This window comes from Urocitellus parryii, chromosome 6 (assembly GCF_045843805.1).
Source record: "Urocitellus parryii isolate mUroPar1 chromosome 6, mUroPar1.hap1, whole genome shotgun sequence".
Lineage (NCBI taxonomy): Eukaryota > Metazoa > Chordata > Mammalia > Rodentia > Sciuridae > Urocitellus > Urocitellus parryii.
This window is the reverse complement of record NC_135536.1, coordinates 180738194-180764596: the sequence shown is the minus strand read 5'-3', so window position 1 is coordinate 180764596 and position 26403 is coordinate 180738194.

Here is a 26403-nt window from a genome sequence, read left to right as displayed (position 1 = left end):
TTTCACGTTAGTTTAGCTTTAGAGGAGTTTTGTTGTTGCTTGTTTCAGAAAGTCATGAGGAACAGAGGAGGGAGACACTTAAGGAAAAACCATTTAGCCGGGTGACTCTGTTTTTAACTTTTTTTTTTTTTTCCAGACCAGAAGACAAAATTTTGTCTGACACATAGGGAGAGTTGGCTCAGTCATTCTGCCTCTAAACTAGCAAGGCCTCCGCCATCTTCCTGCCTGAGCGTGTGGCAGATTAAAAAGATGGTGTTTTAAGACCTTGGAAAGCCAAACAATGACTTGGTAAGAAATGAAACATTTATTGAAGAATTATAATAAGATAAGCACTAAGTGACATACATAAAACGTGATGGCACTGGAAAAGGGACATAATTCCTAAATCCTCCATGTTTCCATGAATTTATGAAATTCATAACCTTGGGGGAAAAAACAGAAATAGACACACTATTGATGCAATATGAATACTTGAGGCAGAACTTTTCTTAATGGTGCATGTTTTGAGAAAATGAAGAAAGATAACAAATAATAGGCCCCTTATCAATGCTTTATCAATATCTTAAGGAGATGTTGAGTGAAAAGGATAGCTCATAAAATCTACAAAACCAATAGGTACCATAGCTATAAAAATGCCTTTTCTGATGGTTTGTGTTTGTTGGTTTGCTTTCTCTGTGGCCAGTGCATAAGGAATTTGAAATTTATATGGCATCCATCATTTCAGCCACTTATCACTATTCTCAAGTCCTTAAATTATTTTCATCTTTTCCTTTGTAGAGAAATGAGTTTGGACTGTGCACAGGCTACAACTGGAACGAACAACTACAACTACTCTGTCACTAGAAGGAGGCCTCATGACTTCCCAGAAACTGCTTCTCAGAGGTTTGCTCTTCAGATTATTACAGTCTGGGAAGATTTGCAGAGGTTTTGCGTCCGTGTCAGGGGATTATTTTACACACCGATACTTGGCATCCTGCAGAGACTCCCAACGTTGTCCAGCTCACAAACAAATAGCATTAATCAATAGCACAAGGTGATGAACAGTCTTTCTTTGGGGGGCCCTAAATTATTTCTAATATCTCCTGGGTCAGAAACTATTAATCGGTGTTTCAGTGGCCACCCCTCTCTTCCATTTTTAATGTCTTCTAATCATGCCAGAAAAAAAAATGGATTTTTAAAGCAAAGCCTAGAAATCTGTTCAAAGACATAACATGAAAGTACAACAATCCCAATGAAACGTGTGCTGTTAATTGTGTGTGTGCTTCAATTTAAAACTCAAGCCAATGTCATAATGAAGAGGCCAGTAATGGGGCTGGTTGGGCTGCTCCCAAAACCACAGGGAGGCCTTTGGGAATATTTTGCCCTACGTACATGCAGACCATGGCCCGGTGGATTTATATTTCTAGGAGTTCCTTACTGAAGGTGTTTCTTTTCTTAGCAAAAGAGGACACGGATTTATCTGCTGCAAGTGGAGGAGGTAAAGAGAAGGTATTTCAAGGACTTGCTCCTTAACATAAGGAGTAAGGACAACAGGTGTGCAGCAACTCTGGCTTGTTAGAAGGGTAGACCTCCCTGTGCAGCCATACCTCTGGGTCAGAATCTGTTTTTTTCCCCCTCCTTATCTGATTAACAGTTTACCTACAGTAAATCACCTCTATTTAAAATGTAAATTTTAATGACTTTTGGTAGTCATCTACAAAATGAGAATCAAAATTCCCTATAAGACACCTTATCTCCCTTTGTATTCCTCCCTTCCTTTCCTCCTGGCCCCAGGCAACCATTGATCTGTTTTCTGTTCCCATAGGTCAGTTGAGTTTTATATCAATGGAATCTTGTAGGATGCTTTCCTCTGGGTCTGGCTTCTGACACTCAGAATAACAGTTTTGGGATTCCCAATGCTGTTGAGTGTTTCCGTTGTTCTTTCTTCTTCTCCTTATTGCAGAGTAGAGTACTATTCCATTGAGAGCTCGTATTACTCTTGTTTTTCTATTTGTCAATGGGTAGAGATTTGGGCAGTTTCCAAATGTTGACGACGAAGCGTAAAGCTGCTGTAAGCATTTGTGTCTGAGTCGTGGTAAAGACATCTTTCACTGGGGTGGGTGATGTGGGGCGCCAGGTGGCTGGATCACGTGCTATGTGTACGTTTTAAGAAACTACCAGTTTCCCAAAGTGGCTTTCCCATTCTATGTCCCCATTAGTTGAACCACATTCTTGACAGCACTAGGTATTAGTCGCTTTCATTGCACAGTGAGGCAATTCCAGAGGTAGGCTCCTGATCCTAGCTCTGTGGCTCAAGCATTCCCGTTTTCCTGCCATAGACTGGACATGGAAACAAAGAACAAAGAAAAAAAATATATGACCCAGGTGAGGAAAGATGGAGGGGTTGTCTAGTAAGCGATGGATAGTATCATGAACAGAGAAACTCACATGAATGGGAATATTATACAGGTAAAAAGAGAGACAAGAGGAAGGAGTGATTTAGTCAGGCTCTAGAGGGTATTGGACTTCGGATGGCCTTAGGCCTGAGCCTAAGCAACTCCATTTTAAAACTCCAGTTTGAAACCTGCAGTCTCATCAGCCAGTCCTAACGCCCCTCAAGTATGGCCCTCAGGCACAAACAAGTCACTTCTCCTCATCCTGACAAGCCCAGAGTGAAGCCCCTGGCTTGCTGTCCTCACCCTAATAAGGGGAAAAGGCAAAAGGGTCAGGGTGGGCCCAGCAGACCAGATGTTTTAACCCCAGGCTAAAAAATGACCTCAGTGGCAGCTGGTAGGAATTGAAAGGGGGATTAAAAGCCCCAAAATTTGGTATAAAAAATGGAGCAAATGAACAGACATTCAGCCAGCGACACTGATGCCGTCACACCGAGAGCCTGAAGAGGACCTGGACTGACATCCCAACATGTTTCCTGGTTTGCTGATCCTCCACATTTTCCTCCCACTCTCAAACTCTTGAGCCACACCTTGACCCTGGTGGGATCCGCAACTTCTCCCTACAACCCTCTCCTTGACCGGCCCACACTCTGCCCCAGGAGAAGCCTGCCTTGGTTCCTGACCTGAGCACCGTGGTCCCAGGGAGTGGGCATCTGCTGGACTTAGAGCCTAAGGCTTGAGACTTTTGATCTGACACCTGAAGGTAGCACGCAGAGGGAATGTCTGTCATGAGCCTGTCATGATGAAGTGTGTTTGCAGTGCTTAGAATTAATCTAGAACTGTTTGCTGTGAATTGATTGTGTCTACGGCAGTGCCTAGCATAGGATTGTCGTTTTCTTGATTAAGAACCTATAGAGTGAAATTGTATTGAGTGATTTAAGTGAATAAAGCATTGACTAGGGCAGGAGCATGTGGACATTCTTCATTTCTCCCCCTCGACTGCATAAGTCGCACCTTTTCCCACTGCGACAGTGAGAAAGCTGTTGAGAAGGATTTCCAGGAATTTTTTCCCTATGACAATCAGTGGAACTCCCTCCCTGGGAGCCACATCTTTTTATGTGCCATTGTGAAGTCCCATCTTTCTAGTTAATGTGTTTGAAATTACTTGAGTTTTGTCTTTTTTTTTTCCTTCTCTTTGATACTTTGCCGAGATGAGTCTTCCTGTGGGAGGACCAAGGCTCAGTTTTACCAGTTCCAGTCTCCGCGGCTTTTGATTTGCTTCCTTCTCTTCTGTCTTTCTAAGTGTTACACTAGAAACATTTTCCTGGAGTAAAATTTTTCAAAAGCATGACTTGCATGGCTGCCTAGAGTTTGTCACCTGAATGTCCCATCACTGTTTGTGTGACGGTGACATGTGGGGCTGGGGTGGATGGCTTCATTGAAGAGCAGAGCTGCCCTTGGGAAAGGAGCGAGAGTTACACCCTTTTCCTGGTTCAGAGACGAGAGGGCTCCTTGCACCTTGTCCTGTGTGCTTAGAACAAGGTGCGTCCTGGACAAGGAGTTGGAGAGATGGCGATGGCCACATAGCCATGACTGGGCATTCCCTTCACTCTCTGTAAGGAAAAAATGGACTTTCTTTTTCACTTAGGTCATGAGAGAACTGTGTGCAGTGGGCATGTTAGAAACGGCACACAGAGCCTCTGCCTGGAGACAATTCTGACTGAGCTAACTTCCATTAGGAAGGAAAAGTGTCAAACGGATAGTCTTCAAATCAGACGCAGAAGTATGGTGACAGCATCTTTAATATTTTATTGTCATTATTATTCACCCTAATAATAATGGCACTTGTTGAATGTTTGCTATTTGTCAAGCATCATAATGCATGCTTTAAATAGATATTCTCTCTCTCTCTCTCTCTCTCGCTCGCTCTCTCGTTCTCTCGCTCTCTCACTCTCTCTCTCTCTCTCTCTCTCTCTCTCTCTCATATATGGTTGAGGGGGTTGAACCCAGGGCCTCATACATGCTGAGCACATGCCACATGCTTTACACTGGACTATATCCTAAGAACCTCTCTGTTTTAAGCTTCCTAGGAAACCCATGAAAGAGAGGCTCTTCCTATTTTACAGATAAGCAAACTGAATCACAGAAACTGTTGCATGCCTAAGTTCATAAGGTAGGTATGTGGCAAGGTAAGCTTCAAGCTCACATGGATTTGATCCTAAATCCCTTGCCCTTGACCTCTACTTCATGAACAGTCACCTTCAGAACAGTGCTGTTTGCAAGGCCTGATCTGAATGGCGTCCATGGATAAGTCATAAGGTACAAGGGTGACTTCTCAGGAGCTCTGTGCTGCTCAGATCTTCTTCCTTCCCACTCTCAAATCTTCTCTTCCAGGATCTGTATCTCCTGCTGGGACCTCAATATGAAAGAGCTGTCCATTAACCTGCCACCTGGGAATCTGCTGCTATAATCCTCCCCAATACCACAGGATGCTGTAAAGACATCAAAGCCTGGCTGAGTAGACCTGGGGCTTGCTCTCTTCCTCCAGAAAGGAAGGAAAAACCCCAAAGGCTAGATCCCTGCCAGGCTACTTCCATCTTCCTCATTTTGTACACTGGGGTTCAGTGTGCTAACCAGGATGGCTGTAGATGCTTGAATCTGACACCATCCACAACCGCACACTGGTTCAAGTTCAAGTCTGTGTGTACCGTCTCTGCCTTGGTGTTTAGAAATGATTTTCAGGGATGACAGCAGGGTAAGGCAAGCACCAGGTAGATAAATCATTAGATGTTCATTATCAGTAGCATTTTAATATTACCCACTTTATCTTCAAGTGAAATTCTATTGCACGTTCTCTAACTGCATGCATTTCAATATTGTTCTTACATTCAGAATTGACTATAAATTTAGTTCTTTATTGCTAAATAAGGTAACTAATACTAATTAAGAAGGTTTGAGTCTATTTTATCTGTATCATAAACAGGACAAGAAAAAAATCTACTATCGCTGCACTAGAAGTTGATAGTGCCAAGATCTTAGGAAAAAGTGGTAATCACTTATTACTTATTATAATTCATTAAGCTTGTAGGAAATATTTAGATACTTAATTGGCATTTAACAAGATAGCTATAGAGAGTAAATGAGACATTAAATTCTCTTCTTAAATGCCCATTAGGTTTGCTTTAGAAATTAATTGATATCTAATTCATTTGCTATCAACTATTTTATCCTTTGCCAGCTGAGAAGTTCCAACATATTAATGATAAATAGAGGCAGGAGAAGGGGAAACTTATAATACTGAGCTCGGCATTAGCCTAATTTAAAAGGCCCAGGTCCTCGTGGAGACTTAATCCCACCAAAGGGCTCTTGTTGATTTTGAAGCAGAAAGAACTCTGAACACCATCACAGTTGGATCTCTCCAAACCCTGCATGAAAGGCCCATATGAGGAGGGGGCACAGAACGGCAGGGGATATAACCCAAAAAACTCACAATGAGGAGCAGGTGAGATATCTGCACATGCTCAACCGAGCCAACTGTGCACAAATGGCATCCCGACGTGGCTAAGGATGAAATGAAATAGGCAAGTTGGTTGCATATAAATATCTGAGAGTCTGTCCTCAGGAACATGAAGGGAATTTGTTTTTATATCACTCTAGATAGTAGATAAATGAAAATAAATAAATAGAGATATAGTGAAGAGACTGGAAATTGAGCCTCCCACATCCTCCTGCAAAGAATGACTTACTGATCCAGCCTGGGAGAGGCTCCTGCAGGGTTTGCCTCAGTTACACAAAGCTGCCCTCAGGGACACGTGCTTCCTGGGACAGTCCACACACAGTCAATGAGCACAGGAGCAATAGTTCGACTTACCATGAGAGAACTATGTGGGTCATAGGTGCCCCATGAGAACCCATGGAGTTGGCAGATAAGGGTCTGTAGACCACATTCCCTCTGCCCAGTCCTGTCCCTTCCCTTCCCTTCCTTAGGTGTTAATCTGTTATAAGTAAACTTGGCATCAAACTGCCTCACCATCTGTACCTGGAGAACCCATCCTGTGATATCTAGGGAGGAACGGAACTTCTCGTGTCCAATGTAAGTGCCATTATGACTCCTGTACCTGTCTGATAGGCTCTAATTTCCTTTAAATTTTCCCACAACTACTCCCAGGGTCATCCCAGGTTTCCTGGGCATTTCTGGTGACCACAAGAGGATTTCAGTTCTTTTTCTTTTTTTGGTATAATCATTATTTTTAAAATTTGTTCTAATTAGTTATACATGCCAGTAGAATGCACTTTAATACATCATATATAGATGGAGTATAATTTCTCATTCTTCTGGTTGTACATGATATAGAATCCCACTGGTCATATAGTTATATATGTACATAGGGTAATGATGTCTGATTTATTCTACTATCCTTCCTACCCTCATTCCTCCCCCTCTCCCTTCACGCCCCTCTCCCTAGACCCCTGCCCCTTTATTGTGAATTAGCATCTGCATATCAGAGAAAACAGTGCACCTTTGGTTTTGGGAATTGGCTTATTTCACTTAACATGATATTCTCCGGCTCCATCCATTTACTGGCAAATGCTGTAATTTCATTATTCTTTAAGGCTGAGTAATATCCCATCGTATTCACATATATACATATGTATATGTATATATGTGACCCATTTTTTAAATCCATTCATCTGTTGAAGGACACCTAGGTTGGTGGGTTCCATAATTTAGTTATTATTGTGAGTTGAGCTGCTATAAACATTGATGTGGCTGCATCACTGTAGTAAGCTGATTTTAAATCCTTTGGGAATAAACTAAGGAGTGGGATAGCTGGGTCAAATGGTGGTTCAGTTTTTGTTTATTCATTTGTTTTGATCTTTCCTGCTCTGATGCTATTGTTTTCTCCTCCTCCCAAAATTAAATTTCCTACTCCTCGCAACATTTTCTTCTGTAAAATGATCAGATGATCACGTCTTCAGCTTCTTTGTTCTGGGTGAAGAAGTAATCTGCATGTCCCAGCCTGCCTGTCACATGCCTGTGTTACAAGCCTATCAGATGCAGCCATGTATTTGAGACCTAGATGATAGAATGGGAGCAGAATTGGTCTGTATCTCCTTCAATTCACTTCTCACGCAGGATCCTCTAGCCTCCTCCACCAGCTGAATGCAGATGACTCTGAGATCAAAGGTGACACAAGCCTGGGTTTTCAAATAACCATATGGAAAGCCTCCTCCTCGTCAGGAAAAACTGGTTTCCAGTGAGAGATGAACTTCGATTCTATTGTCTTAAATCCCTGAGGTTTGATGGTCCATCAACAGTGCTAGCTGAACTGAGATAGCGCACATCAAGCTTGTGCTGCCTATTGCTGGACAATTTGCTGGCCACTTCTATTCCCCTCATCACCTTCATTCCTTACCAACCATCACTCCTGACATTGATGTCACTCATAGACTTAAAGTCTCAAAATTACTCCATGCTCTCCTGCACAGAAGCCAAGAAGAACTCACAAGAATATAGGGGAGAACATGTCTCCCTCCTCCCTGTGTGTGCTTTGATTAACAAGCCTCAAAGTGATGCCAATTGTACCCTAAGAGAGTGTCTGGAACCAATTCTTCACAGCTTGAAGAAGATATTTCTGTCCATGGAGAGCTGACCCAAGAAAAAAATAGGATCAAAAAGTTGAATGGGGTGGCCCATACCTGTCTTTCCAGCTACTTAGGAGGCTGAGGCAGGTGGATCACAAGTTCATGTCCAGACTCAGCAACTTGGCAAGAACTGGTCTCAAAATAAAAAATAAATAAAAGGGTCAAGGATATAGCCAGAGGTAGAGCACTTGTGTAGCATGCACTAGGCCCTTGGTTCAGTCCCAAGTACCATAAGAAAAAAAGAGGGAAAAAAAGATCCATAAGCTTAATCCCTACTCAGAATCTCCCTATGCCCTTGGTGACTACACCTGGGACTGAATCAAGTTCACTATGCCTAACTCTCTCTTCTTTATTCTTGAGCCCCTGCCCATACATATCCACAATCTGTCCTTATTGAAAATAGACTTTTGAAGGATTGGTTTCTCCTGGTTCTCACATTAAGCTCCACAAGTCAGGGACCTGGTCAGCTTTGTTCACGACTCTATCGCCAGCATCTAAAACAGTGCCTGGCACATGGAAGATGTGTAATGATATTTGTCCAATGAATAATGGATGTGAGAACAGAGAACAAGACAGACCCTTGTAGGTCCCACATTGTGGTCAGTCTTGGGAAAGAAAGTGATAAACATCTGTGATGGTTACTTTTAATAAGTCAACATGGCTAGGTCGTGGTACCCAGATATTTTATCTAAGAATATTCTGCATGTTTCTGAGAAGGTATATTTTTCAATGAGATTTAAAAATTAGGTCAACAGGCTTTAGTAAAGCAAATTGTCTTCAGTAATATAATGGGCCCCATCAGATCCCTCAAAGCAGCCCTTGAGGATAAGACTGACTTCCACTGAAAAGGAGAGAAGCCTACCAAACTCTGCCAGCAGACTGACTTCACACTCTAACTGAAACTCTTACCTGGATATGACCTCTGGCCTACCAGTCCACCCTGTGATTTCAGACTTGCCAGTCTCCATAATCACCGGAGCCGATTTCTTAAAATCCACCCCCACACACATACACCCTCCTGGTTTAAAGAACCTTGGACTACTGTACCTTCCAAGCAATAACTCTGAACCCCCCTACCTCTGTATCCTTTTAAGGGCAACTTTTCTTCTTCCAGCAAGACAGAAATGTCACTTTTCACTGTGGCCTTAATACGTGGTCTTTCCACTCACCTGGCACTTGGCATTGACTGACATACGATAAGTTTTATAAGTTACAGTTATCTTCCTTACGAAGCTGAATGGAAAGTTCCCAGGGGGTAAAAATTCCTTTACATGCATGAACACCAACCAGCTCCTGCCTGGTGAGACACCTGACTTGCTTAAGGGTTTGGTGAATCTGGAGAGAATGGGCCTGAGTCACCGTGCTATATGTAGGAGAAGTGTCCAGGGTCATTTTCCCTTTTTGGGGTCAACTCCACAAAGTTCCTTACAGAATATACTTGAATGTCCTCAGGGATGGGATGCAGAAGTCCAGTGAAACCAATTATTATCCATAAGCCAAGGAAGCAGCCGGAGTCCCATTCAATTCAGACAACTGTAGCAAGGTTATCAAAGAATTGACAGGCTGTCCCAGGGGTCCATCTTCTGTCTCTTCATGCCATCTGACATGCTCCTATACTGGGGCAATTTTCACATATTTTCTTTAAAGATTTTATTGTGAACAACAGAAGGGAATGTCTTACTCCTCTCTGGTTATCAAACATTAGTAACTCAAGGATCACCTAGAGATAACAGGCATGATTCCACTGCTTCCCAACATCCTTCCCCCACCTTCCTTCCAAGATTCTGATTTACTCAGTTGGGCATAGACAGACCCTTGGAGTCTGCTCATTTTACAAGATCCCCCCAGATTATCCCCATCTAACTGGTCCACACCATAATGAGACACACTAAGGTAGAGAATCTCAACCACACTCATTGAGAAACTTAATAACTCAGAGAACCAGGGTTGAAATATTTATGAGAGTTACTCATGACCTTCCTTGACAGTTGAAAAGTTGTCCTTCATTGCTAAAATCCTCTGGACTCAGGACCACCTCGTCTTACTCACTGGTGCAATACAGTCAGCTAACAGGTTGTTGTTTCTGCCTATGATGTGAGAAATATGTTTCTGCTGGCAATCACAGACAAGGAAAGAGACCCTCAGACCTGCCTCCACAAAGCCAGGTCTTCTCAGCTCTTCTAGTCTTGATTAAATAACTTAATACTTATTGAATATAAACAACACTTGAGGAAGACAATGGAAAAAGGAAATAGCTGTGGTTTCCCTTACTTTCATATCATAAGATGGCAACTTAATTTCACAGATTTTATTTATAATGGGGAGGTCGCAAGTTTCTGCTGCCCTGTGTGGTTCTCTGTTCATCCTCAACTGTCTCAGTTCCTGTGCTGTTTCCTCTTTTGTCATTTCTAATCATGGCTTAAACTCATGGCTAATTCAATCAAAGGTCCCAAGTCTATAGGAAGCATCTTTAAAATAAAGCTGGTGATTAGACCTGAGTGGTTGATAGATTGGAAGCGTGTGTCAATACTTAAAATAGAAAAGAGAGAGGAGGCTGCTTTTGTCAATGAGAAAGTTGCTTGAAACTTTACAGGACAGAATGAAAGGAGCATCTGTATCAGAACCAGGCTCCCAAGTCAGGAAACCATAAATACAACACAACACAAAACAATAAACTTCAACACATGAAGGGATACGGCTGTGTTCTGATAAAACAGGTGACATACTAGATCTGGCCCTCGGGCCATAGTTTGTCAATCTCTATACTAGTACTAACAGAATTTGAAATAGTATTTCTGCTGGTGGAAACACAATAAAAAAAGGACAGAAAAGAGTACTGATATTTATTAGCAATTATTGAGAGTCAGGCAGTGCTTTGTTGAAGGTGAGGTGAGAGAGGTGCTAGGACAGAAAGTAAAGAAGTGCTCACTCTCAGAGCCCTGAACTTGTACAACCCTGATGCCAAGTATTCAAATATGTGTTTAAATCCTTTGCCTGCTTTCATCCTCCGAACAACCATGTTGGGCTATCATTCACAGCACAGCTTTTCCTTTTATCGATGAGAAATTTGAAGTTGAGAAGGGTTAAGTGATCAGGGTCACCAAGCTTATAGTGTCAGAGTTAGAATTATAACCAGATCTGTAGGACTTCACTGTCATGTTCTTTGCAATGTTCATTTGTAGGCCATATGCAGAATAAGGACATTTTGCATGAAGAGCACAATGTGAACAAAGACGCAGGTCACCAAAGCTCTTGGCATAATTAGTCTTCACATAGTTTATTTATGGACTGAATGAGGAATTGCCTGAATGTTGCAGAAAGGTTAACCATCTGCACAGAGACCTTGACTTTGATGAAGAAGGGCTCTGAAGATGAGGGTGAACCCTGGTCTGCAGGTACAACATGCAGCCAAGTGACCACCAGAAGACCAGTGGGTTGAGTTGAACTCTGAAGCTTTTGGGGGTGCCTCATGCCCTGATGTGGGCCATTTGGATCCACATGGAACTCAAGACCTAGGTGATACTGTAGGAATCCTGGGTTATGTCTCCTATTTAGGGTCCTGGAGCTTACTCGTTTTTTTTTTTCTTTCTTTAGGATTCATTTCTTCATTCATTTACTAAGTGGTCTATTCTTTCCCACATTACCCAATGAGCTTCTTCTTTGGCTCAGTCTTGATGCAAGATAGTATAAAGATGACTGTGCATAGCTCCTACCCTAGCAGAACTCAAAATCTAGCAAAATATTCTTTGTAGTAGCTCAAAAACTTTACAACAAAAACAAAAAAATCAAACAAATCAACTAATAAATGGACAAATAAACTAAACAGACACTTCCCAGTAAAAGAAATACAAAGGGCCAACAAACAACATGAAAAAATGTTAACATAATTAGTAATTAGGGACGTGCAAATCAAGACTATGCCCAGATTTCATTTCACACCAGTCCGAATGGCAGTTATCAAGAATAAAAATAATAGTAAATGCAGGAGAGGACATGGAGAAAAAAACACACTTTTACACTATTGGTAGAACCATAAATTAGTATGACCACTATGGGAATCAGTATGGCTCATCAAAAGATTAGGCCTAGAACCATCATATGACTCAGCTATACCACTTCTTGGTATTTATGATGCCATAAAATTTTAGATCATCATAATATAATGAAACATGCATACCCATGTTTACAGACACCACAGTTCACAATAGCCAAACTGTGGACCCAGCCCAGGTGTCCATCAACTGATGAATGGATAAAGAAAATGTGGTATATATACACAATGAAATTTTATTCAGCCATAAAGAAAAATGAAATTATGGCATTTTCAGGAAAATGGAGGGAACTAGAGGCCATCATGTTAAGTGGAATAATTCAAACTCAGAAGGTTCAGGGTCGTATGTTTTCTTTCACGTGCAAAGCTAGAAAGAAAAAAGGAAAAGACAGATCAGGGTGGATCTTCTAAAAATCAAAAGGAGATCAGTAGAGGAAAGGAACCAAGGGGTGGAAGATAGCAAGGGAAGGGAGAAATGCTGGGGAGTGATATTGGCCAAATTATGTTGTTATATTGTGTACAATTATGTAACAACACACCCATCATTATGTACAACTGTAATGTGCCAATAAAAAATGAGGAAGTTAAAAGAATGCTCTGTAGTAAACAGATATTACTATACCCACTCTGCCAAATGTAAAAACCTGTTGAGGAAGGAGAGTGCTACCTTTCCCAAGTGTATTCAGAAGCCCACAAAGAGTAACCTCAGAATCCTTGCCAGACATTGTACAGTGAAGGGAGTATGGTTAACAGTTAGCTGCACAGTCACTTCCTGTTCCTATAGGCCTGTAGGGGCTGTTTCTACTTGGAGGCATTATCTTTTACTACAGTAAAGTTTACAGATGTTGAGTACTGTGTTCAAGGAGGTTTTGGGGGTGTTGTTTGTTTGTTTTTTGGTTTTTTTTCCAAATGAATGCACCTGTGTCATCAGAAGAGAGGATGCAGACTTAAAAGGCTCAGAAATAAAATTGGAGGCAAGAAAGAGATTCTGCTTGACATAATAATGTGCAGGGTTGACCCCTCAGAGTCACAGAATATCCATGAATATAGCAGGAGGCTAAGTCCAGGTAGGAGAAATAATGAGGGGAGGGCAGTCTTTTTAAAGAATAAGGATATTAAATTATGCATTTGCCGTCACTTAATTTCCTTGTACACTCTTCCATCTGCTGAATCTTCATGAACATCCTGTACCTGTACAAGGCCTTGCTGGAGCGACTTTTGGTGAATGTGTGGATCTGTCTGTGCACGAAGGTGTATGGAAATAAAAGAAAGGAAGACTCCACATTTAGGACACCATCTAGGTAGGAGATAGACAATCCCCAAGGACATAGCTGAGAGCAAGAACTGGGTGAACTTTCCTTTGGAGCACTTACCTCATGACATCTTCAATTCCTTTATAGAAGCATTGCCTGAATTGCTGTCCACCCCATCGTTCAGGTAGGATTCTCTGAAAGTCAATGCTAAGCTGTAGTTTAGGTATAAGATGTCTTTCAGGAAAATAGGCATCAACACCTGTGAAAGGTAGTGGAAGATGCAAAACGGGGCAAAGAAAGAAATCAAAAGGTGATAAAGGCCTCCCAAAGCCTCAGTCAACCCTGCAGAGAGCTCTGGAATCAACACTCCTTTCTCCTCTGCCCCTCACTTGGTGCTGGAGGTAGGCTTCCCCAGGAAGGGTGTGGCCTTGGGCCAGGCAGCGCTGGGCAGATGCAGCAGACCCTGAGCTGGATGTTCTCTGTGGATCACGTTCCTCTCCTTCCTTGGAGGAATCTGTGTAGGTGCATCTCTGTGTCTCTCACACCTATTAAATGAGCCAAAGAAAGTAAAGGCTGGGTCCGGTTTTGTTCTCCACTGTATCTATAAGTCACCAGGAGATCACAGAACACGAGATAGGTGCTCAAAATCATTGTGCTTGAGTTAATTAGCTACATAAAACATAAATCAATTACCATTATCAGAGTGGTAGCTTCTGTCACTAGAAAGAAGAGGGGGTATTGGACAGACAAAAACTGCAGACACAACAGAGATCCAGAAAAGTCCAAAAGAAAGAGACGGAGAAAAATGACAAGGGCATGGAGAATAGTGCCTGACCACTGTGAGTCTAAAAGGGCCTTAAGTACTTGGCAAACACTTGTGTGTATCATAAACACCCAGACACAAACACACACATATGAATACAGATCAGTAGACAAATAGTACATAGAGGTGTACTCATTTCCTATGGGATTACCTTAACAAATTACACAAATATGGAGAATTAAAACAATTTCTCCTTTAAGAGTTCTGGAGGCCAGGAGTCCAAAATCTAAGTATTGTAGGACCATGTTTTCTCCAAAGTCTGTAAGGAAGAATCCTGCCTTGCTCTTTCCAGCTTCTGTGGTCCCAGCCTTCCTCGGCTGTGGTGGCATAACTCTGACCTCTGTCTCCATCTTTCCATGGCAGCCTTCTGTATGTCTCCCTCGCCCTTCCTCTTATAAGGATATCAACTCTTGAATTTAGGAGCAAGTCAAAATTCAGGATGATCCCATCTTGTTATCATTAACTTAACTATACAGCCCCCTTTTTCCAAATAAGGTCAAGATCACAGGTTCCAAGGATTAGGACTTGGATATGTCCTTTGGGAAGCCACTATTCAGCCATCTTCACATGAAGGAAATGAAGGGTATTGGACAAAGGCAATAGGGAAGATTGGGGACTGTGGTGTTTCAGAGAGTACGTGTCCCATTTAAAGCCACTCATAGTCACTCTGTGTGTAGCCAAGTAAAGCTCACCCAGAGCTCAGATTTGGTCCACTGGTCCAGTTGGTAACTCAAAGGCAATCCTAGAAGGCTTTTCTTCATGGGTGACACCCTCTTAATCACATCACAGTGAATTCTGGAGATGTTTACCATGATTGTAATGGCACCTGAAGAAACTAGACTTTTCTTAGTGCTTTGTGTTCAAGTCAAAAGTGACATCAGTCTTTTCTTTTCTTGGTAGAAACTGGAAGAGATATTTTATCATATAAGAGAGACTAACAAATTAGTGACTGGAGGCCATCCCAGGTCAGCACAAACCATAAATTGGACTCAAATTAACAAAACCCAATACAGCAGCCTCAATCAGGAAGACTTGTCCCTGCGCCAGCAGAATTCAGTCCTAGAACTGCTTTTCTTGGCTGGGTTCTGAGGGGCAGATCCTGGGACTTCAGAAATACGCGTCTATTTGTTAAAGGGAGCAAAGTGAGACCCTATGATTGACAGCCCTCCTGAGCCCATGGCTCTTTTCTCTGCATGTCTCTGTCTCAGCTCTCCTTCTCTCCTTCTCCCTGAGCATCTGTGTAGTGATGAGCAGTTGGGATCATTATTTTTGTTTCTAAAGAAGAAGCTCTAAGAAGATACGCTAATCCATACATCTAAAGAAGAGGAAACAGATGAGCAATTAGGAACTAGAGGAAAGTAGAAGTCGTTCTGCAAGAGTTAGGAGGGGAGGTCACATGTTGGAGGGAAAATGCTCCTAGAGACATGAATTAAGATCTGGAAGTCCATGGGGCAGAAAAGGTTCATTAGCATTGAATACAAGTCTGCTCACAGGTTGAAGATCCAGAACACAGAGAAAACACTAGATGACTCATCTGGTGGCCAGTGAGGAGTGAGATCACACCTCTGCGGCCAGCAATAGCAGTGCTTTAACCTGCAGTAGGAGCTTTTCCTCTGTGGCAAATTCACAGCCAGCACACAGTGTGATAAAACATTAGTGACAAATCCAGAGCTATCAGGTGGGAAATCCCCCCTGAGTAATAACACCTCCTCATTGTTCCTTCCCACTTCCTCCCTGTGACACTCCTTACGTGGAGAATTCTGCGCTGTTCTGCCTTCTGCTGAGCTTTGCACAGGCAAACCTTTGAAAGTCTTTCTCCCAGAGCCCCAGGGCACCGAGAGGGTTAATCTTGTCATGTCAAGATTCTCCTCCGATGCCAGACCAACTCAGCATCAATTTGACACAGATTTCTTTGGGGGAATCTGGGTTAATCTTCCTGGGCGGGCTGTCCAATTGACAGACAGGAGACTGTCCTGGAGTTCTCTAGGACACCCCCTCTAAGACTCCCCCAGCCCTGTCTTTGAATTAAATATTTAAAAGGGCAATTAAATTTAAAAAAAAAAAAGAAGCAATCCGATGTTTACAGACCCTCATAGGTAATTTATAAATGCTGCCTTCCTGGTCCCATTGTGTTTAAAAGAATTTAATTTGGAGACAGGCTTTTGTGAGATGCAGGACCTGTCCCAGCCGCCCAGGAGAGATGAATTGAAAAATGCAGAAGGCTTGGCTGACACCCGTGGCTGGGGCAGTGATGGCTACCCAGTTTCCTAAGGATTTCTTTGATCTCCTTTGCATCTCTGTATGTAGACTACCTTATTCAAACAGTCTTTTGACTTCTGTGTCTTTTTTTTTTTTTTTACATATGTGTGCTAAATAAAGTTATGGAGGCATAAATACCTAAGGATCCAAAAGATGCTAGACTACATGCAATGAAGTATCCCTAATTAAATCCTGGAACAACCCAAAAGGCTCAAGAGTAGAAAAGTTGGTGAAATACAAATAAAGTCTGAAATTTTTAACAATGTACCTATGTTAATTTCTTGGTTTCGACGGAAAAAAAAATCATGATGTTAGCATAAGATGTTACTATTTGGAGAAATGAAATAAAATATACACAGGGATTCTCTGTACTTTGTTACTTTTCTGTAAATCTAAAATTACTCCAAGATAAAAGATGTGTTAAAAACGCTGGAGGCCATCAATCTAGAGTTGTCCACCTCCTCTTTGATCTAAAACCCGAGAAGCAAACATTTGCCCCTGGCTTAGTTTTCCCAGCCACCACCTAGTGTAAGGAGAGCAGATCGCAACTCAACTCCGATCCTTTTTATTCTCTTTGTCTTCACTTTTTATTTGCTTCACAGTTTTTCATTCCTTTCTTTACAAACCTGTTCACTAATTTTTTTTTGTCTGTTTTTCCCACTACAATGTTAAGTGCCATGAGAGGTGGGCTCTAGACTATTTCATTTCAACTCTCTATCTCTGCTTCCCAACAGGGTACCTTGGATGTAGTGTGCAGTAATTAAATCTTGTTAAGTCTGTGAATGGAGGTTCCCACTTTCCATTTCCCTTCCCTCCTCTAACAAGTCCCCACCTCTGCAGTCAGTGGCTCTGGCCATAGCTGAAGCAGACACCAATCAAGGTAGAGGAGAGAACTCCATGGGGCTCAGAGGACACTTTCTACCTGCCTTAGGAAGGCTCCAATGTAATAATTTACTAAGGATCCACTAAGCCTTTACATACATTAATGATCTCATCTAATCTTCACAACATCATGAAGATGCAAAAAATTATCATCTTTATTTAGACAGATGAGGAAATTGAGATTCAGTGAGATTCTGTCGATTGCCTGAAATCATACCGCAGGGCGGTTGCACAGAGCACAGCATGGGCACCCAAGTCCGTGTGATCCTAAGCCTAAGCCCAGATGCCTCTGCTGCTCGTGGCCAAAGAATGCACCACCTCCTCCAAAACCACGGAGCCTGGATCAGAGTCCTCCTTCTCCAGATCTCTCTTTCCTCTTGTCTTAATGCCAATGACCTGAGTTTGTCATCATCTCTTGCCTGAACCATGATATCCTTGCTTCTACCAGTATATCCTTCATATTACACCCGGAACCATCCTTCTAAATGGAAGCTTCAGTTCCCATACTCTCCTTTCCAGATCCTTTCATGGATCTCAAGTAGCAACAAAAATGAGCACCACACCCATGTATCTTGGCATTCCAGTTCTGCTCCTACGTGTGTCATCCTTAGCATATTATCTAAGCACTATAAACCCCAATTTCCTCAACTCTAAAATGAATTGTAATCCCTACTTAATTTTAGGGAGTTAATAGCATAATATGAAAGTTGCCCAACACAGAGGCTATCCCACAAAAATGATTTAACAAATGTTTTGCCATTTCTTTATATAATGTTGGTTACCCAAGACTACATGAAAAAAGAGGCACAGGATAAGGATCAGAGAGGCTGGGACAGGGAGATCTGTTCCAGATGGAAATAAGTCATTTCCTAGAAATCCACAACTTTATCCAGAGACTTAGCCTCTACTTTGGTTACCCTTTCCAGAACAGTGGGATGCACACAGCTGGACGGATAGGAATCTGGTGCAGGAGAAAGAAAAAGTCTTTTAGTAAAGGGATCTAGGCCCTGTGGCTGAGAGGTCTCTCTGGAAGTGGAATCAAATAGAAAGCACACTTGAGCATCTGAACGTAGGCATTCAGGCTGTGGACTCGGGCTTGATGCCCTCAGGAAACACCTCACAATTTGCTTTGCTTGACTTTTCTATACTCACTCCGGGTGACACCTCTGCCTGCAGACTAAGTAATCTAATAGTTAAACGGCTAATAAGAAGGGCTAAGGGATCAATCAAAAACTTAAAAATTAGATCCCACAAGTATATCTATTAAGCTATATTGCCTTAGGTTGATATTTCAAAAAACACAGCAAAATATACACATTGACCCACTACAAGGCTGCCTACCTCTTTTGGGATTCCTATTTCCCTTATGCTTATCAAAAGCTCTAATACTTATCAACCTTGATTAATAAAAATGAAAGGCTGACTTCCATCTGCTATAATAAATGCAGTTTGTTTTGTTATTTTCCAAAATATAGTAAATTAGTGTTGGCTATCATAACCAAATGGGCCTAGAAGGTTAGTAGAGTTCAACATTTTGCATTCTTTCAGATTTCTGAATTCCATCTCTGATATGGGCAGTTTGAAGACCAATATGCCATAGCTATGATCTTCCAGAATGTATCATCCTGTTGGGGAAACAAGTAGATGCACAGATAATATCTGTGTATGGTAGTAAGCTCATGGTAGATGCCTTCTCAAGATACTGTGAGAAGGCAGATAAAGAGCACGTGGCCAGGCTTGTGTGGAAGAGGAAACTTCTGAACAAAGTGATGTCTGAGCCAGGTGGTGAGGGGCAAGCAGAACTCGCACCCCAAAGGGAGGCTGTTCAGGCAGAAGGAACAGTGTGAACCCAGGAAGGAGGGAAATATATGAAAGAAAGCACAGTGTCCTGGGTGCAAAGATTGGCGACAACTGGTTCACAAACTTTTTGAGTCAATATTGATCACGGCAGGTCTCCATGGATTGATGAATTTATTCGGCAAGTATTTATTGAGGACCTACAAAACTCCAAGCCTAGCAGCAGACATTCAGGATCTATAACTCAAATGTCACCCATGTCTCACAAAATTCAAGAAACAAAATGGTAGCCATGCTGTGCAATGAGGTTTTTAAGGCCTCACCCCACCCATAATACGTTCTGGACCAAGATCCTTATTTGGTAAAAATGTTTTGAAAATATTTCCCTTGCTACTGGAGATGTGTCCATTCCATTTAATTATTCCTCAGTTGGTATTGCTTGTTCCTATCACCTACCCCAATCATTTTGATGAAGATTTCAGAATCTCTCAAGGAAAACATTATATATTCATTTTTCAAAAAAACCATGTGTAGCTGCCCTGTTGTATAAATATCAATCATAATTTGGCCTATTTGTGTTTGTCTCTTCTTGATTAGGTTTGCACATGATCTAAAAATATCGCTGTTTCTTGGATTTGTTATTTTTGGGGGGAACTCTTTATTTCATTTATTTTCTTGAACTATTATGCTTATTTTACTAGTCTTCAACTTCTTTTGGGGGGCGGGTACCAGGGATTGGACCCAGAGGTACTTAACCACTGAGCCACATCCCTAGTCATTTTTTTTATTTTTTTGTTTTGTGACAGGGTCTTGCTAAATTGCTTAGGGCCTCACTAAGTTGCGGAGGCTGGTCTTGAACTTACAATCCTCCTGTCTCAGGCTCCTGAGTCATATTGCCACTATGCCCAGCCTAATCTTCAACTTCTTAAGTTGAATATTTTATTTATTTTCATTCTTTGTTATTGAATGTTAATGACAGGATTTAGTTGTCTAGTGTAATTTTGACCACCTCCCATAAGATTCCATATGCATTTAGCCCATTTCCTAGTGATAGCATTAGTTTTTAATTGTTCATAAAATTACTTGATGAAAGAGATTTTGTAGTTTGCCACAATTTCCAAGTTGTTTCTATTTAAACCTGTTCTTTCAATTTCTAGAATTTATTTTTCTTTAGTATAAGAATATGAACTACTTAATTTCTACTCATCAGAGTTTATTAAGGATTTCTTTTATGGTCAAGAATATGCCACATTTCATAAATATTTCTTGGACATTGAAAAATATTTTCTTTCTTATGTAACCCAATGTTAATTATTCATATATTCAGCCTAATAAATTTTAATGAAAAATCCCATTAAATATAATTTTTATCTTCATGACCTAAGAGACTGTTTTGTTTCATTTCCCATGTAATCATATTTAACACATCTTAGTTTATTTGTACAACATTGTCTTTATATCATTTTATATGAACTATAATGAATCAAGATTATTACATCATACTTTCAGATAATAACTTTTAAACATAAACTACCCTTTTGCCTATTTACTGTGTTGTACTTTAAACTATAGGAGTATTGTTAATTTTCTATATATAAATTTCTATTTGTCTACCTATGCCTGGACTATATTTTTTAATGCATTTGGTTTTATTCTTTCTCAGTGAAATTTTAGTAAACTCTTGTAGTAAATGAATAAAATAGAATATTCAATTTGACTTATCATTTAATACAATAATTTAAACCATTTATATTTATTGTGATAACAGAATCAACTACTCTCATTTTCTTTTTTATTATTGATTTTTTTATATATGACAACAGAATGAATTACAATTCATATTACACATAGACAGTACAATTTTTCATATCTCTAGTTGTATATAAAGTATATTCACACCAATTTGTGTCTTCATACATATACTTTAGATAATGATGTCCATCACATTCCATCACCCTTTCAAATCCTCTGCCCCTACCTTCCCCTACCACCCCTCTGCCCTATCCAGAGTTTGTCTATTCCTCCCATGCTCCCCCTCCCTACCCCACTATGAATCAGCCTCCTTATATGAGAGAAAACATTCAGCATTTGGTTTTGGGGGACTGGCTAACTTCACTTAGCATGATCTTCTCTAACTCCATCCATTTACCTGCAAATGCCATGGTTTTATTCTCTTTTATTGCTGAGTAATATTACATTGTGTATATATACCACATTTTTTATCCATTCATTTATTGAAGAGCATCTAGGTTGATTCCACAGTTTAGCTATTGTAAATTGTGCTGCTTTATAAACATTGATGTGGCTGTGTCCCTATAGTGTGCTGTTTTTGAGTCCTTTGGGTATAGACTAAGGACAGAATAGCTGAGACAAATGGTGGTTCCATTCCAAGTTTTCCAAGGAATCTCCATACTGCTTTCCATATTGCTGCACCAATTTGCAGTCCCACCAGCAGTGTATGAGTGTGCCTTTTTCCGCACATCCTCGCCAACACTTCTTGTTATTTGTCTTCATTCTGACTGGAGTGAGATGAAATCTTAGAGTCAACCACTTTCATTTTCTTGGGGATGCTTCTTGTCTGTTTTTGTTGGAAGGCTAAAGAATGAGATGATAAATGAAATCTCAGATTTCATTTATTACCAATGTCTACCTTTCACAATGACAAGTTTGCTGTGGTTAAATTTATTTTCTTCATTCTTTGAATCAAATTTTGATCTGCCCTTTATTGACATGACCCTTGGGCTTCTTTTATCCATTGGGTGAGCTGCCCAATAGTTAAGCTCATTGAGTCACTTATGGTGCTTTTAACTTTCCCCTGAAGACATGAATATATATATATATATATATATATATATATATATATATATATTTAGAATCAAACCGATCTATTTGTATGGAGCATGAAAAATAACCAAAGTCATATAATTGCTACTGAGATGTTTCACAAAATCAGAACACTTCAGTTTATGAAGGTCATGTCAGCTCTGAACTAGATGTCAGAAACTTATGAGGAGAAAGTAGACAGAGACCCTCTCTAATGAATGTCACCACATTCAGGAGGAAAGATGCCACCTCTGTTGGTGTCTCCAGATAAGGTTGTTTGGGACATCATCAGATGACTGATGTAAAATGTTGGGATGGGGAGAAAGCCAGTATCAGGACCATATTAAGTGCTGCATTGGAGAAGGAGTTTCTGGGGGATCTAAATAATTCCATATCAAGAATGTACACATGAAGATAATCTGGCTGAGTTTACATTCTTTCCTTACCCTCATATCCAAGTTTCATTGATGTAAAATGAGATGTTTAGATTAACATAATTATTCAGTTATTTATTTTTATATATATATATAATTTCTTATAATAAACTTCATTTTACAGTTCAGTTGTTTTCTTCCAATTTTTAATAGCATGATTTGCCATTCATAGATTTTTTTTTAATATTGAATCTTTTCTACCTGGATACTTATATGGTCATATGGTCATATATTTGTTGAGTTTTGACTTTTTTTTTTTTTTTTTTTTTTGGTGCTGAGGATTGAACCCAGGGCCTTGTGCTTGAGAGACAAGCACTCTACCCACTGAGCTATACCCCCAGCCCCCAAGTTTTGACATTTCTGGGTATCGATATTTTTGAAAATGTCTTGTTTTCGCTCTTGAATAGGCATACCCATCTTAGTTAAATACTTTTATTTATTTGATTAGTTAATGGTTGATTGATTGTTTTTGCTGTGATTTTTTTACTTTTTAAATTTTTATTGGCGCTTTTGAGTTATATGTAACCAGTGGAATCCATTTTGATATACAAGTATAGACTCTATCTTATTCTAATTAGGACCCCATTCTTGTGTACGTACACGGTGGGATTCACTGTGGTGTATTCGTACAGACGAAGAGGAATGAAGGGAATGGAGGTAAGACAGGAAAAGGGAAGACAGGGAAATGACTGGTTTTTTGTTTTTGTTTTTGTCTTTTTTTTTTTTTTTGAGATAGGGTCTTGCTATGTTGCCCAGGTTGGCCTTGAACTGACTCCTGGGCTCAAGGGACCCTCCTGCCTCACACCCTCTGAGTAACCGGGCCTACATGTCCATGTCACCATGTCTGGCTTAAATAAAGAACTTTTAAATCATAGGAACTTTTCCTCAAAACTCTATAGTTAGTGCTAAAAGCATTTAGAGTTTCCCAAAAGATCTGATATCATTCTGGTGTTTGTGTCTTTCTAAGCAATCTATTTCCATGCATGAGTGCTTACAGCAAATCTATTTTAACTTTCAAATTCAAAATAATTTCAACAGGTAATGTCTCAGCATAGCCGTCTTTTCATTATTTTTTGATAAGACCTGCATGGTGAGTCTACTCAACTAACAAAGCCATCTCTTCAGACCTAATTTTTTTCCCCTTGACTTTGTGTCTCCTTTCCGTCTTCCTCGGTTTCCTCCTGGATCTGTCCCTTTAATCTCATCACTTTCTTTAACAATTTGTCTTTCCTTTGAGTTCTACGAGATTGTCTTGAGCTTTTCTTCACTTCAGTTATTGAACATGTTATCCCGTACAGTGGTTACCTGCCACATGTGGTTATTTAAATTTAAACTTAATCTAAATGGAATAAAATAAAAGTAGAGTTGTTTGGTCACACTTTTTCAAGAGATCAATAGTTCCGTGGGGCCTGCTGCTCAGTACATCGTGAAGAAAGAAAATAGCACTGGCAAGCCATACCCCTGGGTCAGCTCAAACCCATGCCTCTTTTTTTTTTTTTTTTTTAAAGCTAGGCCTTCTCATTATGCATTTGATCTAACTGTGGCAAAATACACAAAACATAATATTTTACATTTTAATCATTTTGAGGTGTAGAACCTGGTGGCATTTTTCCACATTCTCAGTGTTATATGACCATTGCCACCACCCAGTTCAGATCTAAGAACACCCCGTGACCATTCTGCAGTTGCTCTCACTTCCTCCCTTCCCCCCAACCTTGGCAACCACTCACCTGCTTTTTTGTTGTTGTTTCTGTGGGTTTACCTTTTCTGAGTATTTCATATAAAGGCAAGTCATCATTTTATGCCTGGCTTCTTTTTTATTCCCTTAGTGCATCCTATGTTCTAATGTTCTTTCCTGAATGTTGTTGAATTATATTCCATGACAGGGATATACCACCTTCTCTGACATATCCATTCATTTGTTGGTAGACACTTGGGCTGTTTCCACCTTTTTGGCTTTGAACATCCGTATACAAGCTTTTCTGTGTGTGTGCGAACAACTGTTTTCAATTATTTGGGGATATTCCCAGGATTGGAGTTACTGGATAATAAAATAACTCTTGTTCATGTCATGAGGAACTATGAAATCATTTTCCAAAGTTTTACACTTCTGCACATTTTACACTTCTGCAAGGGTTATAGGAGAGTTCTAATTTCTCCACATCCTCATGAACACTTTATATTTTTATTATAGCTATCCTAATGTGTGTGAAGTGATAATTATCCATGGGCGGTTATTGTAGAGCCCATGGGTTAAGATGATGATGATGATGATGATGATGATGATTTACATTTTTAAAGGTTTGTTTAAAAAATATGGAGGATATGCATAAAAGATTGTATATGTTGGCTCTCAAAGCTGAACCTATTTACTAACTGGGCCCTTACAGAAAAAGTTTACTGACCCTTAACATAGAACATTGATATCACTGCAGAAATTTCTATGGGACAATTCTCTGCCAATCTAATGGTCTAGTTAGTGATTCAATTGCAGCTTTAGATAGCTATAGCAATCTTATGTTTTCATCTACATTCATGCTTAACTAGTCCTGTGTCATTTCCTGCTTAGTCGTGCTTTTTAAAAATAATATTCTCTAAATATTGTTGAAGCTGTACACATTAACCTTTCTGAGAGTCTCTCTTCTTGGGATAACTAACCTGGAGAAGTTGGCTCTGAGTAGTCAAAAATGTCTCTTTCTTATGCCATGTTCCTTCCTTTCATACTCTTGGAGAATTTTCTCTCCTTGCTTATCTCAAGAACCAAAATTGGAGTTGAGATAGATTTTGGCAGAGAGAGCCCAGATCCCTATCTGGTTCCTTCAAATAAAGAAGAGATTAGATTTACTTTTCTTTAATACTGTGAGTTCAGGAATCCCAGTCACCTGGGACAAGTGGAAATGGGGCCCATGTTTCATCATCTCACCACTCAACTGCACAGTTAGCCTTCTTTATTTGGAAGAGCCCAGCCCATATTTGCACATCCTCCCCCACACACACACACCTTTGACAGGCACGGTTGCATCGTTAGCACTGGCAGGGACAGTGTTCTCTCTGTCCAGCTCCCTTGCCAAGAATAAGTTTATAGTGCCTGGCATGACCACCCAGGGTGATGGGTGAATCCCGGATGTACCTCCCAAAATGTTCACCGTCTTCCCTTCCAATCATCCCTTGTTGATTGACAATGTTGTTCTTCCAGCCTCTTTTTCCAAGTCCTTCTCAGGGAAACTCTTCCTTTCCATGTGGGAAGCAATTGCTTGGGTAGGTTCACCTTCAATCCATTCTCCGAAGTATATCTGGCAGGAGCCCTTCGATAATTCTGACATATAAACAGCACCTCTTGCTCGTTGTCAGTGCTGACCTGCAATTTGTCATGGCATCCCTTTGGTAAGTAATCGGGCTCTGGGTACTGTGGTAAGCTCTTCGTGCTCAGGGTGTCATTTATTCATAAATCCCAGTGGAGATTTAATCTTTACAGTTTGAGGGAGTGTCATTTAGAAAAATAATGTGCTCTCCTCGGTTATCTCTACCTTTAGAATTTCTGGAGGTTAGAAACCCAAGGCCCCAAACCAGACATCACCCACCTTCTGGAACACGCTGAGCCTGATTCCAAGAAACAGTGCCCGCCCAGAAAAACTGAAACCTCTAAACGAATAACAGATGTCACAGATGTTATAGGAGGCATCGTGTTTTCCTGGTACCCAAATTTCTAGATGAATTATGAAAAGGAATCCGTCTTTCATCTGGATGTTTGACAGCGTGTAGATGAAATCCCCGTCTAAGACAGTAGGCACTAAACAAATATATGGTGAAAAATGTCTGTCTGGCTGACTTGCTGAAAGACTGGATTTTTCACTTCTCATCCAGATGTTTTGACTTCACCGCGGCACTAGCAGGGTCTGCCAAGCTGATTTGTGAAGGGTGATACATGAGCACGGAGCATTATACCGGCAAATGAGTACAAGACACCGTCGTACTTGGGTCTCGCTGGCTGCACCCAAGGCGTGTGACAGACCTGCCTGTCCACTTCCAAGTGCTTCTGACAGAGGAGCCCTCCATTTGCATA